Source organism: Pimephales promelas, chromosome 21, assembly GCF_988280905.1.
Source record: "Pimephales promelas chromosome 21, fPimPro1.hap1.1, whole genome shotgun sequence".
In the NCBI taxonomy this organism is placed as follows: Eukaryota; Metazoa; Chordata; class Actinopteri; order Cypriniformes; family Leuciscidae; genus Pimephales; species Pimephales promelas.
Window position 1 is genome coordinate 3,436,080 of NC_142789.1, and position 11,703 is coordinate 3,447,782.

The following is an 11,703-nucleotide window of genomic DNA, read 5'->3' on the forward strand; positions in this document are numbered from 1 at the left end:
TTCAGCACAAATGCCTTCTCAGAAAATGTATACGTCAAACTTGAGACTTGTACAAGACATTATTATTATATAAAGCAGAATTACGAAAATTCTGAGCGGTCTATCTCTGACAGTGGTTTGTGGATAGCGGTGCAGAGTGCAAAAATAGAAATTTGCCCATAAAATATGCCATCTACAGCTGTTCCTAAACTCACACGTGTTTTGCTCACTCTTCACGCGCGTTGTGCGAACTGAATGGTGGACGAAAAAAAATCCGTTCAGATTGAAAGACATTTCCAAGAATCTGAAATTGCAATCGGATTTCAGACTACATATGAATGTGGTTTTTAAAAGCCATATTTCATGTGGTTTTCTGCTGTATGGACTGTAAACAACTAAATGGATTTGAGCTGGATAAGAAACGAAAAACAATCCGCCTGCCTGATCAAAGACTTTTTTATAAATTATTTGTGTCATTTAGATGATAAAAGAGAAATTAAATTAAACAAGTTTACTTGAAGGGGTGTGCATGAGACTAACATGACACCATCATAATCATGACATGACATGTGTTTTGAATATGAAGGAAGTTTTATGCATGTTTGTGACAACTGTCAGTAAGTGTCATTTGCTCAATTATGACATTTTGAATGCAAATATGACATTGTTTGAGGTGTCTTTGTTATGACACCTTGAAATAAACCAATACATCATAACCTGTCAGCGTCTTTGACCTTGACCAAACTAAGACAACACAACCTGTCATAAACATGACAGCAGATTAATTATCAAACTTAAGAAAGCACCTAGCTTTATTGGTTAACATTACATTAAACTGTCAGGTGTTGGTTTTGACATTTGCTGTCATGAAGCCATTACAACATTTTAATGACAAATTCAATCAGTACCACTGTAGTTGAGGTCACGAAAAATATTCATGACACAGTTATAATGCCTCATGACAGCCAATGTCAAAGCCAACCACATGACAGAATAACTTCATTCAATGTCAAGTTGTCATGACAAAGGCATCTTAAACAATGTCATATTTGCATTCAAAATGTCATTATTGAGCGAAAGACACTTAATGACAGTTGTCATAAACATGCACAAATCCTACTTCATATTCAAGACATATATCATAGTTATGAATGTGTCATGTCAGTCTTATGCACACCCCTTCAAGTAAAGTGTTACCACGAGTTGAGCTGAGATAGAGATTATGAAGTGTGCAACTAATGGACACTTTTCTATCCCATGAGGATTTATGATTGGAGGCATCTGACACTGACACACAGTGACAACATGGTGAATGTACATCCATTCACACTACACACATTTATACTCAAAAGAACATACAGGGGTTGGACAATGAAACTGAAACACTGGCCAATGTTGGAGGTTTCACATCTATCTTCAGAGTGAAGCACGGGTGGATCAGTGATGGTTTGAGCTCCAATATCATGACAATCCTGATTGTATTTGATGGACACAACACTGCTGAGGACTACCAAACCCTTCTGGAGGATCATGAGCACCTGATGCTCATGATCATGCACCAACACACACAGCAAGACTTGTGACAGAAGGGTTTGATGAAGATGAAAGTGACGTTGAACATCTCCCATGGTCTGACCGTCACCAGATCTGAATATTATTGAGGTGTTTTGGAGGAGCGAGTCCACCACCAGCATCATATAGTGACCTGGACACTGTTCTGGAAGAGGAACGGCTCATTATCCCTCTGGTCACTGTGAAGGACTTCTATCTGTCAATTGGTGCTGTATTTGGATGCAAAATGAGGCCCTCACCATTCTAACAAGTTATTGTGTAGTAAAACCAGGTGTTTCAGTTTTTGTGTCCAACCCCTGTACTTTTTAAAATGCTCCTGAGTTTCAAACCTAATGAAGTACCTACTATATTACTGTATGCGATTTCAGACACAGAAGCTAACCGCTAAAACAGTTACGACACATCACTTCTGACACATGACATACATTAATATGTTTTTAATAAGGGAAAGAAACCAGTTTCAGTTTCATTCCTTGAAAAGTTAGTGCTCCCAAAATTGAAAATGACTCCTAGGTGTATATGTCTTTCTTCTTTGGGTTATATTAAATAATATCCTGGCTCTGGGAGTGAATGGTACCTGAGGTTTTTGAAGCCCATCCATTATAGAAGTAATTATTACTTTGGATTTTGAACGACTGATTTTGACAGATAAGAAATGTGAAGACATTTAAAGACGAAACAGCATAATCAAACAGACATGACGCCATTTGCTTTTAGTGAGAAACACTGTGAAAGAAATTGAAAGCCAACAAACAGATGAAATGTGGGGGAGAAACAGAGCGAGTCTCTTGTTGGGGCATTCATCTGAACGGCCTCCAAGCCATGAAGTGATTCCAGGCGATGCCATATGATTTAAATCAGAGACACAGCTCAATAAAGCTGCCTCTGTTCGACTGCCACATGCCCAGGGTGGAGGGCACAACCCCTCCTCCTGCCTCCATCAGCACTGATGGAAACTTACAGAGAACAAACCATACATGGCGAGCTGACTTTCCATAACCTCACAAATGTTCGTAAACCCGCATACATGACTGTAATCACATTTCGCATGCAATGGTATATTACCTGGTTGCAATTTTTTCGATTTAAACTAAGACACAAGTTCTTAAATCTACTTATGAGTGGACTGTGCTCTCTCAGTCTTTCGCCCTTTCTTTGTGTCTGTCTCTCTTTTAATTGCCGTCTGTTGCTTTCTGTTCATTTTGGAGTAGAGCTTCAGTAAACTGTTCCACATGTGAGGCCTGAGCAGAATGGCCATGTTTCAGTCCTGCTCTGCACACACACACACACACACACACAGAGATATACACCTCACTGTCTCTACTGAGTGACATATACGACCTGTTTATTATCTATTAAAGACACAAATTCCCCCAAACTGAATTCCTTATATCTTTCCCCCTCTTTGACTCACTGTCCTCTGAAAATCCCCTGCTTGACATGTTTTCGTCTTCAGCGGTTTCTTCATCTCATTCAAGATGACAGTCTTCAAGATGTTTTCAACAAAGCAATGAGATGAACAATCATAAAAAAAACAGAGGAGGACGAAAGAAAGAAAACAATGAGGATGTGTTTTCGAAAAAGAGTGAAAGGTTGGAGAGAGAAAGAAAGAAAGAAAGAAAGAAAGAAAGAAAGAGAGAGAGAAAGAAAGAAAGAAAGAAAGAAAGAAAGAAAGAAAGAAAGAAAGAAAGAAAGAAAGAAAGAAAGAAAGAAAGAAAGAAAGAAAGAAAGAAAGAAAGAAATGTATGGAAAACTATAAAAATCAAACAAACTTACAATTAAGCACAAAAAAGTGATAAAAATGAGAATGAAAGAGTAAACAAAGGAAAAAGCAAAGGCAGGGATGAAACATTCCTCTCTTGTGCAGTAGTTGCTCATTAATAATTAGATACACATTGGTCATAAGGAGAAGAGTGTGTGTGTGTGTGTGTGTGTGTGTGTGTGTGTGTGTGTGTGTGTGTGTGTGTGTGTGTGTGTGTGTGTGTGTGTGTGTGTGTGTGTGTGTGTGTGTGTGTGAGAGAGAGAGAGAGAGAGAGAGAGAGAGAATGTGTGTGTGTGTGTGTGTGTGTGTGTGTGTGTGAGAGAGAGAAAAAGAGAGAGAGAGAGTGTGTGTGTGTGTGTGTGCATGAGAGAGAGAGAGAGAGAGAGAGAGAGTGTGTGTTTGAGAGAGAGAGGGATGAACCCTCTTTTCCATTAAACTGCTCTCTGTACTTATTGTATATATCTTTTTTTAATCTATTGTGATATATTTATGCATAATATAGAAATGTTTTTATTGTTGTTGTTTATTTTTTATTTATTTATTTTTTCACTTTTATTTATCTACATATATGTTTATATATTACTATTGCTTTGGCAATATTGTGCTATTTTACAGTCATGCCAATAAAGCTCATTTGAATTGAATTGAGAGAGAGTGTGTGTGTGTGAGAGAGAGAGAGAGAGAGAGAGAGAGAGAGAGAGTGCAGGGTGAATGAGCCTCTGCTGTATATATAACACAGTCTCATCCCAAAAAGTCATATAACTGACGTCTTGGGGCGTATTTTGACCATACGTCAATATCCGCCTTTTAAACGTCGGTAGATGGCGATCCCGGGCTTTACGCTTTACCTTTAACGTCAGTTAGGTAACGGGTTAGGTTTAGGTCTGGGGTAGAGTTAGGATCCCATAACCTCATCTACCGACGTTTAAGGGGGCCCTAAAAAGGCGAATATTGACGTATGGTCAAAAGACGTCCCAAAACGTCAGTTATATGACGTCTTGGGATGAGACCGGGTTGGTATATAAAATGCAAAGGTTTCATTTTCAGCAGTAAAATGTTAAAATAACGGATATAGATTAATGGGCTGCTTACTCGACACCATTTTCAACTAAAAACGTAAAAATTTTCATGTGTTTTGGCTGGTCATATACACGACAGCAGTGTTTTGGGTGACTGAAACCACAAACTTTTAAAAACCGAATTCAAAGTGCAAGTTTTTGATAACGGTCTCAGTGTAAACAACAAAAACGCGAATCTCTGAAGACTGACGTCATGCACATGCGTAGTACACGTTTAGTCTATAGAGTTTCATCGCCATCTAATGGCCCGGCTGCAGAATACACCGTTTTTAGTCGTTTATGCGGATCCGTCTGAATGAGGATCGTTTTGATAATGGTGTCGTCTGTACAAGGAAAACTCACAGGAAAAACCTCTCCATTTCAAGCATATCGTTGTCATGTGTAAACGTACCTTAAGGCCCTGTTTACACGAAAGCTTGTGGGTGAAAATGTGCCTTTCGTTTACACGGCGACAGTGTTTTTGGGGCTTAAAAACTCGGCCCCGTCCAAAGGGTAAAAACGCAAAAGTCTGCTAGACAGTGAAGGTTGTACGCAGCTGCGCGGACTTGGGGTTGTTGTGTGGCAGTGCTTCACATCGCCACCTAGCCGCCTGGAGTGCACACTACATCGAATTTCACACACTTTTACGTTACCATATGCATGCGGATTTCCCACCCAAAACACTCGTCTAAACGCAGAATAAAAAATGATAACACAAGCCACTTTTACATTTTCTCTTCAGATCGTTTCCGCGTAAACATAGCCTAAGACTCTTTTAGGCCAACACTCTTTTAGTCGACTGCTTGGTTCCTGATTTCTGCACTCTTACAAATAAAGGCTATTTTTCTACGAGTCCATGAAGAAACTTTAAAATCCTCGAAACCTTTCCATCACACAAAAAGTCCTTTATAGTGGAAAAGGTTCATTAGATTATTAAACAGTTCTTCACACTAAGAAAAAAAAAGTTATTTTACAATCTTTTCACTGAAAGATTCCAAAATAGTTCTTCAGTTGCATCACTGTGAAAACCCCTCATGGAACCTTTATTTTTAAGAGTGTACTGTTTCTGTTACCAGTAAACATGTATCATCTCATCAACCTGTTTCCCTCTTTATATGAAACACAAGGGTCACTATGGCACTGACAGAAGTTTGGAGAAACACGAGGTCATTCTTGTCCAATGAGAGTTTGACATAGCAACATGAGGAGCTGAGACAGTCGGCGATAACACAAAGTTAACTTCATTCAACTTCAATACACTCAATAATACATGAACTACAAATGGGAGTGTGACATTGAAGATCACATGATTACCCACTCATACAGATGGACAACACAGACAAGCATTAAGACCTACTAGTGACTGCAGGTACACTCCCTGAAACATGGATCATTGAGACATCCTTCTGACAAAACTGTTACTGAAAGTCTGTCATTTTCCGTATAACGGCGCTAGTGGTGCAAATTCAAGGTTGTTGATAAATAAGGATTAATATTGTGCTGGATTCTACCATTTAGGTTGTTTTTTTTTTCTCTTTAAATACTTGATAACGCAATCATTTTCTGGTAGTGTAGGAAGTCGACAATCAATTCTAGTTCTGGATTTCAAATACAATTTTACTATTTTGGGGGTACAAAATTAATATCACTATGGTAGAATTGAGGCAAAACAGGAAGATGGCAACATGGGCAGGCGGCAAGAGTCCACCTCTCCTCATCAAAAAAAAATAAATAAAAATAACAAGCTAAAATAAACCAGACAATTGCTACTCTTCTTCCTAAGTTGTGTACTACTATTCCAGAAACTTGGCACTGCAGTATGCAAATATTGTTGGCATGAGAATTGCATCTGTAAACCACTTTGGATAAAAAAAGTGTCTGCTCAATGACCAATTGTAAGTGCATGTGTGTGTGTGCGTGTGCGTCTAAATAGATAATCCCTCTTTAGCTAAAATCGGAATTGTGCTTTGGATTTAAAGTATGTGAATATACCAAACTTTTTGGTAACATTTTAAAAGTGTAATATAAAAATATCTGGGGAAAATAAGTGTCTGTTAGTGAATGGACTGTTTTTGATCAACAGCCAAATGTAAATATGAACGCATTGTGGGTGCATATGTAGGCTGCCATCCTGAAAACTGTAACGATATTACGGTTATATCAAAATTGGTTGGGTTTTTTGAGCATCCTGACCAGCCCGATACAGCAAAACTGGCTCATGGCGTGGATTTTACGAGGTTCTGTTTGTCCAACCAAATGAAGACATTGGCAGTGTCAGAAACTTGAGTGAAAAGTAATTTTTTTTGCATTTTGTGATGCTATAGAGCCACAGAAATTACACACGCCAAGGTCTGCTAAACAATTTCTTGAGCCGAATGAGGTTTGCAGTGATGCGCTCTTTAAATGCAAACCAAAAGCCACACAACACATAGCCAATTTTACAGACTGTTAATTGCTCTGAAGTCCTCATAGAATCACCTTAATTTATGACTTTGTGTAGGAACATCCAATTAGCTGTAAAAATGGCGTTTTGGATTGGGCCAGCCACGTCTAGTGCATAATAAAAGAGTGAGGAGAATATTTTAATGGCTTTCCTTGCCAACAAAATACGCAATTGCCTTATAGACACATAAACTGCATGTGTTAATTTAACTTCTGTGGAATATTATGAAAGAAATGACGTTATAAGACACCATATGTAATACCCTGGCACAGAATGGGCGAATTCATCAAAGTAAATTTCATCTCAGTAAACGAACACATTAAAAAAAATGTCCCGTATTTATGAACTGCTCTCTTTGGATTTGAGCAGTGCTTCTTGGGTACGACACTTCAAAATGAAATGATTCGTTGACATTAAAGGTCACTTTGAACGTGGGTTTTACAAAGGTCCACCTCAGCTGGTCACATGTGTGACATTGCTCCAGGTTGGAGACGGCGTGTCTTTGATGTGAGCTAATGAATGGAGTTTGGCACCTCGACCAGAGCCCCGCCGTTCCCCGAAGAAACCATGAACAGCCACTAAGGCAAAACATGTCTGGAAAAACATGGACTAAGGGGGAATAATTACGTTGCTGAAATATGAGCCATAAATCAAGGTGCCTTGAGGGAGGTTGTGAACTTCAAACCAAAGGATGTGGTGCATTAAAACACAGACATATTAACACACATATGCAAGACTGGGATTTTCACATGGGCTCACCAAATACAGATGGCCATTATTGTACACAAGCGTGCATGTGTCAAAACCGAGACTTTGAGTCACATATTTCATAAAAGTGGAATTGTTAAATGCCAGCGCATGCAGGTGTGAGACGGCTCATGAATGTTTTTATACTCCATTCACAGCATGTGTCCTCTTTGAGGCTTTAAATTTTACACTCACCGCTTCAAACTTGAAGCACAAAACGTACAGATGCAGGTGATGGCTTAAATTACCGTCCTCTAATAAATTGGAACACAAGACTTTCCTCCCTCGAAAATATTTTTATGCGTGTGGTTACTGTTGGTGCACAATAACTTCAATTTATGAACGCCATTATGTCGTTGGCTGCGTTGTAAAAAAGTGGTCGGAATATGCATAAATATTCTTAATGGCCTCAATATTGTATACAGTTAGTAGACACTAGTACAGAGCTCTTATTATATGTCCTCGTACAGAGAACGGGGTACTCTACAACATAGTAAATCACCCAAAAATTTACTATTTACTATTTTTCACCCACATTCTATTCAATTCAATTTCAAGTCAATGAGTTCCCAATTAATAGGGCTATTTTGGACCTCATCAACTTTCATTGTATTTTCAAAAAGCTTAAACAATCCTTCAAAGTATCTCATGCAAGATAGGAAGTCATCCATGATGAAATGATTTTCACTTCAAAATGATCAACGCTTCTAGAGGTGCTAGAGTATTAACTGTCTTCTTACATTCATATCTGATAAATATGTCAATTTCATTAATAAGTTGAACCTTCTGACCAATATAATCAGTCTCTCTATTTCCCCCGTCTTTTGTAAAGTCATCGAAACTTTTTTCTTTTGCTATTAGAGCGAATGGAAATGTATTTTCCATTAACCAGAAGTTTACGACTTCCACTTCTGAGAACCACACGAATGTAAAAAAAGGGCTCACTGCGAAGCAGGAACTTAGTTAAGTGAGTTAAACCATCAACATGTTAATTAGTTAGCTATTTAATAACACAGTCATTTGTAAATAACTATATTGTCCAGTGTTGTAGTACTCGAGACTCGGACTCGTCTCGGACTCGGTCTCGAGACCATATTTTAATGGTCTTGGTCTTGTCATGGACTCGTGTCCATTTGGACTCGGAATTGACTCGTATTCAAACATTTTTTTTTTAGGACTCGGAATTATTCCCGAGTCCACTCGAGTTCAATTAAAAATATTTTTCATGATTATTAATGTATGTTAATAAAATATTTCTTTAAATTGATTGAAACGCCCAGTGATTGGTGATTTTCTAGTGCGCAACTGAGCATGACAAATTTTAATAAAATTACTTTTAACGCCACCTACTACAGTATGTGGCCTTTTTACCCTAAACTGATCATATTTTTTAAACTCTAAGTAAATTCAGTAAAAAAAAAAAAAAAAAAAAAAAAAGTATTTCTCTAAATAAATAAAAGTAAATTAGGTAATCAACCCTCACTGGTCTCGGTCTCGACTCAGACTCGACCGTCTCTGGTCTCGGACTCGACTCTCTCTGGTCTCGGTGTCAACTCGGACTCGAGTGAAGTGGTCTCGACTACAACACTGATATTGTCCTCTTTGAGTAGTTGGATGCACAATATCGCCACCATATCGGCATCGGCCGATATATTATCATTTTAATGTTATTGTTATCGGCCCAATAAGAAAATCTGGCCGATATTAAAGCCGATAAATAATGCATTATTTCCTTCAGCTGAGACGCTTCAGATGCACACTGTTTGCCGTGATGGTTTTGAACAGCTTTGAATATGATCAGAATCACTTGGAAAAAAAGGAAAATACAGTCAAATGCAACATGCACAAACAAGTATGTCATATAGGCTACATTCAAATATAATGAGGAGATTATAATTGTGCACTTGGAACAGCGATTTTGGTGAGGCTTGTTTTTGTAATCAGACTCTCAAAAATGATATAAAATTTGGATTTATAGGCCAATATGTCAGTTGTCGGCATTATCGGTTACAAATTATCGGTTATCGTATCGGACAAGATTTTGATTTCCTAGTACTTACTTCACATTTGCATTTGAGTTCTTACATAAAAAAGTATGTCTGGCACTGCTGCATCGACTGCCCAGCCAACGGTGGACGTTCGCAGAACTTTAGCTAACGTTCTCTCAAGGTTCTCTCCTGTAACGTTAATAGAACGTCCATTTGGAATTATCTGGTCTTTAATAATGCTCTAAAAACATGGTATTCACACGTCATTCATGGAACTTTTTTCTTAAATGCTTTTGTAGAACGTTCGTCTAACAGTTTTTAAATGTTGCTACTTGTTTCGGATTTGCATTCATAAAGAGTTAAATTGTTGGTTTTATACAAATGCTGATACAGATGACAACTGCTTTCAATATGAACCAGACAATGGTGCCGTTATATTGAGCAGATTCTGTTGGTTGACCCGAGAAGTGGAAAGGTCACGACTTTAGTCACCTTTTAGTGCCTGAGGCAACGAGTGTGGGTCAGAGGTCACGTCTAATTGAGATTGTGGCCAGGTACTCACACACACTCAACACATAGTGGGCTAAATTACATCTTTGTTTACTACTGTGAGGATTATGTTTGAGTTGGACGCAAGCGCATGCTCTTTTCTTTAAAAGGTTAAAAGCTTTATACACTCTCAGAAAAAAAGGTACAAAAGTTGTGAGGCTGTACCTTTTCAAAAGGTAAACTTTTGTCCATTTCATGAGCTAATACGTACATTTGGTGTTAATATGTACATTTTGGGTGCTAATATGTACATTTTAAGTGTTAATATGTACATTTTAGGTGCTAATATGTCCATTTCAGGATATGTTAATATCATGAGCTAATATGTCCATTTTAGGTGGTAATATGTACATTTTAAGTGTTAATATGTACATTTTAGTTGCTAATATGTACATTTTAGGTGCTAATATGTCAATTTCATGAGCTAATATGTCCTTTTTAGGTGGTAGTATGTCCATTTTAGGTGCTAATATGTACATTTCATGTGGTAATATGTCCATTTTAGGTGCTAATATGTACCACTAAGGTACCAATATGCAGCCTTTGGGCACAAAATTGTACCTTTTGAAAAGATACAGCCCCAGTGACAGCTTTTGTACCTTTTTTTCTGAGAGTGTAGGAAAAAAAATGCTCAGATTTCCACTCCTGAGAATTGTTTTGAATAATCCTTAAATGTATTTTGAAATTTTAACTTATAAATATGTCACATAAACTAGTCCTGTCGAATCGATTAATCGTGATTAATCACATCTAAAAGTTTGTATACATATACAGTAAACACACATACAGTACATATACATACACATATTATATACTCACAAACTTTTGTTATATGCGATTAATCACGATTAATCGTTTTTTCAGCACTAATATAATCATAAAACATATATTTTTTTAGAAATACTTAATTCTGCTTATAATGAACGAGAATGTCTGGGCAGTTTTTAACTCATAAGCATGTCATCTGTTATGTCTTAACCCAACATATTTCTCTAATAAGCCGGATGTCAACAGTTTTTAAAATTCCAAATGGTTCGAGTCACTTTCTTTGTTCTTTCTGGCATCTCCATCAACTGTTGTATGTTTCCTTTTCTCTATTTCTCACCATCTTTCGCACAAATAATCAATCCAAATGCAGTGCGGATGCGGCAGCCGTAACATATTAACACCGGCCTGTACGGCCTGCCAGCGCATATGGAGAGCCCTTCTACACAACTTCTGCATGAATTATGAATGTCCTCTCCATGAATTATGCCAGCTGCAGTGAGCTTCACTATTGTATTACCTGCTCAGTTTCCTATATCAGGTGCTACATGTACATGATGTGCTGTGTGGGGGGAAATGGCTCCAGAATCTCCATAATTTACTTCATACATAAATATGTTTTTGTTTTATTACTCCAAAAATATCAAATGCTTTCTTCTTCGGGCTACACTCTTAAAAAGGGGGGTTTTCACAGTGATGCCATAAAAGCACCTTTATTTTATTCCCCAAAGAACCTTCCAGAGAACAGTTTGTATTTACTTCTCAGTGTGAAGAACATTTTAGTAATCCGAAGAACTCTTTTCCACTGTTAAAGGATTAGTTCACTTTTGAAAAAACTTT

At 37.7% G+C, this 11,703-nt stretch overlaps 2 protein-coding genes across 7 annotated transcripts in view; one reads left to right on the top strand and one right to left on the bottom strand.

Moving 5' to 3' along the window:
• znf740a (zinc finger protein 740a) overlaps window positions 1–11,703 on the top strand; it is a 380,822-nt gene that overhangs the window by 339,195 nt on the left and 29,924 nt on the right. The gene's annotated exons all lie outside the window — the stretch shown is intronic.
• rargb (retinoic acid receptor, gamma b) overlaps window positions 1–11,703 on the bottom strand; it is a 65,208-nt gene that overhangs the window by 47,154 nt on the left and 6,351 nt on the right. The gene's annotated exons all lie outside the window — the stretch shown is intronic.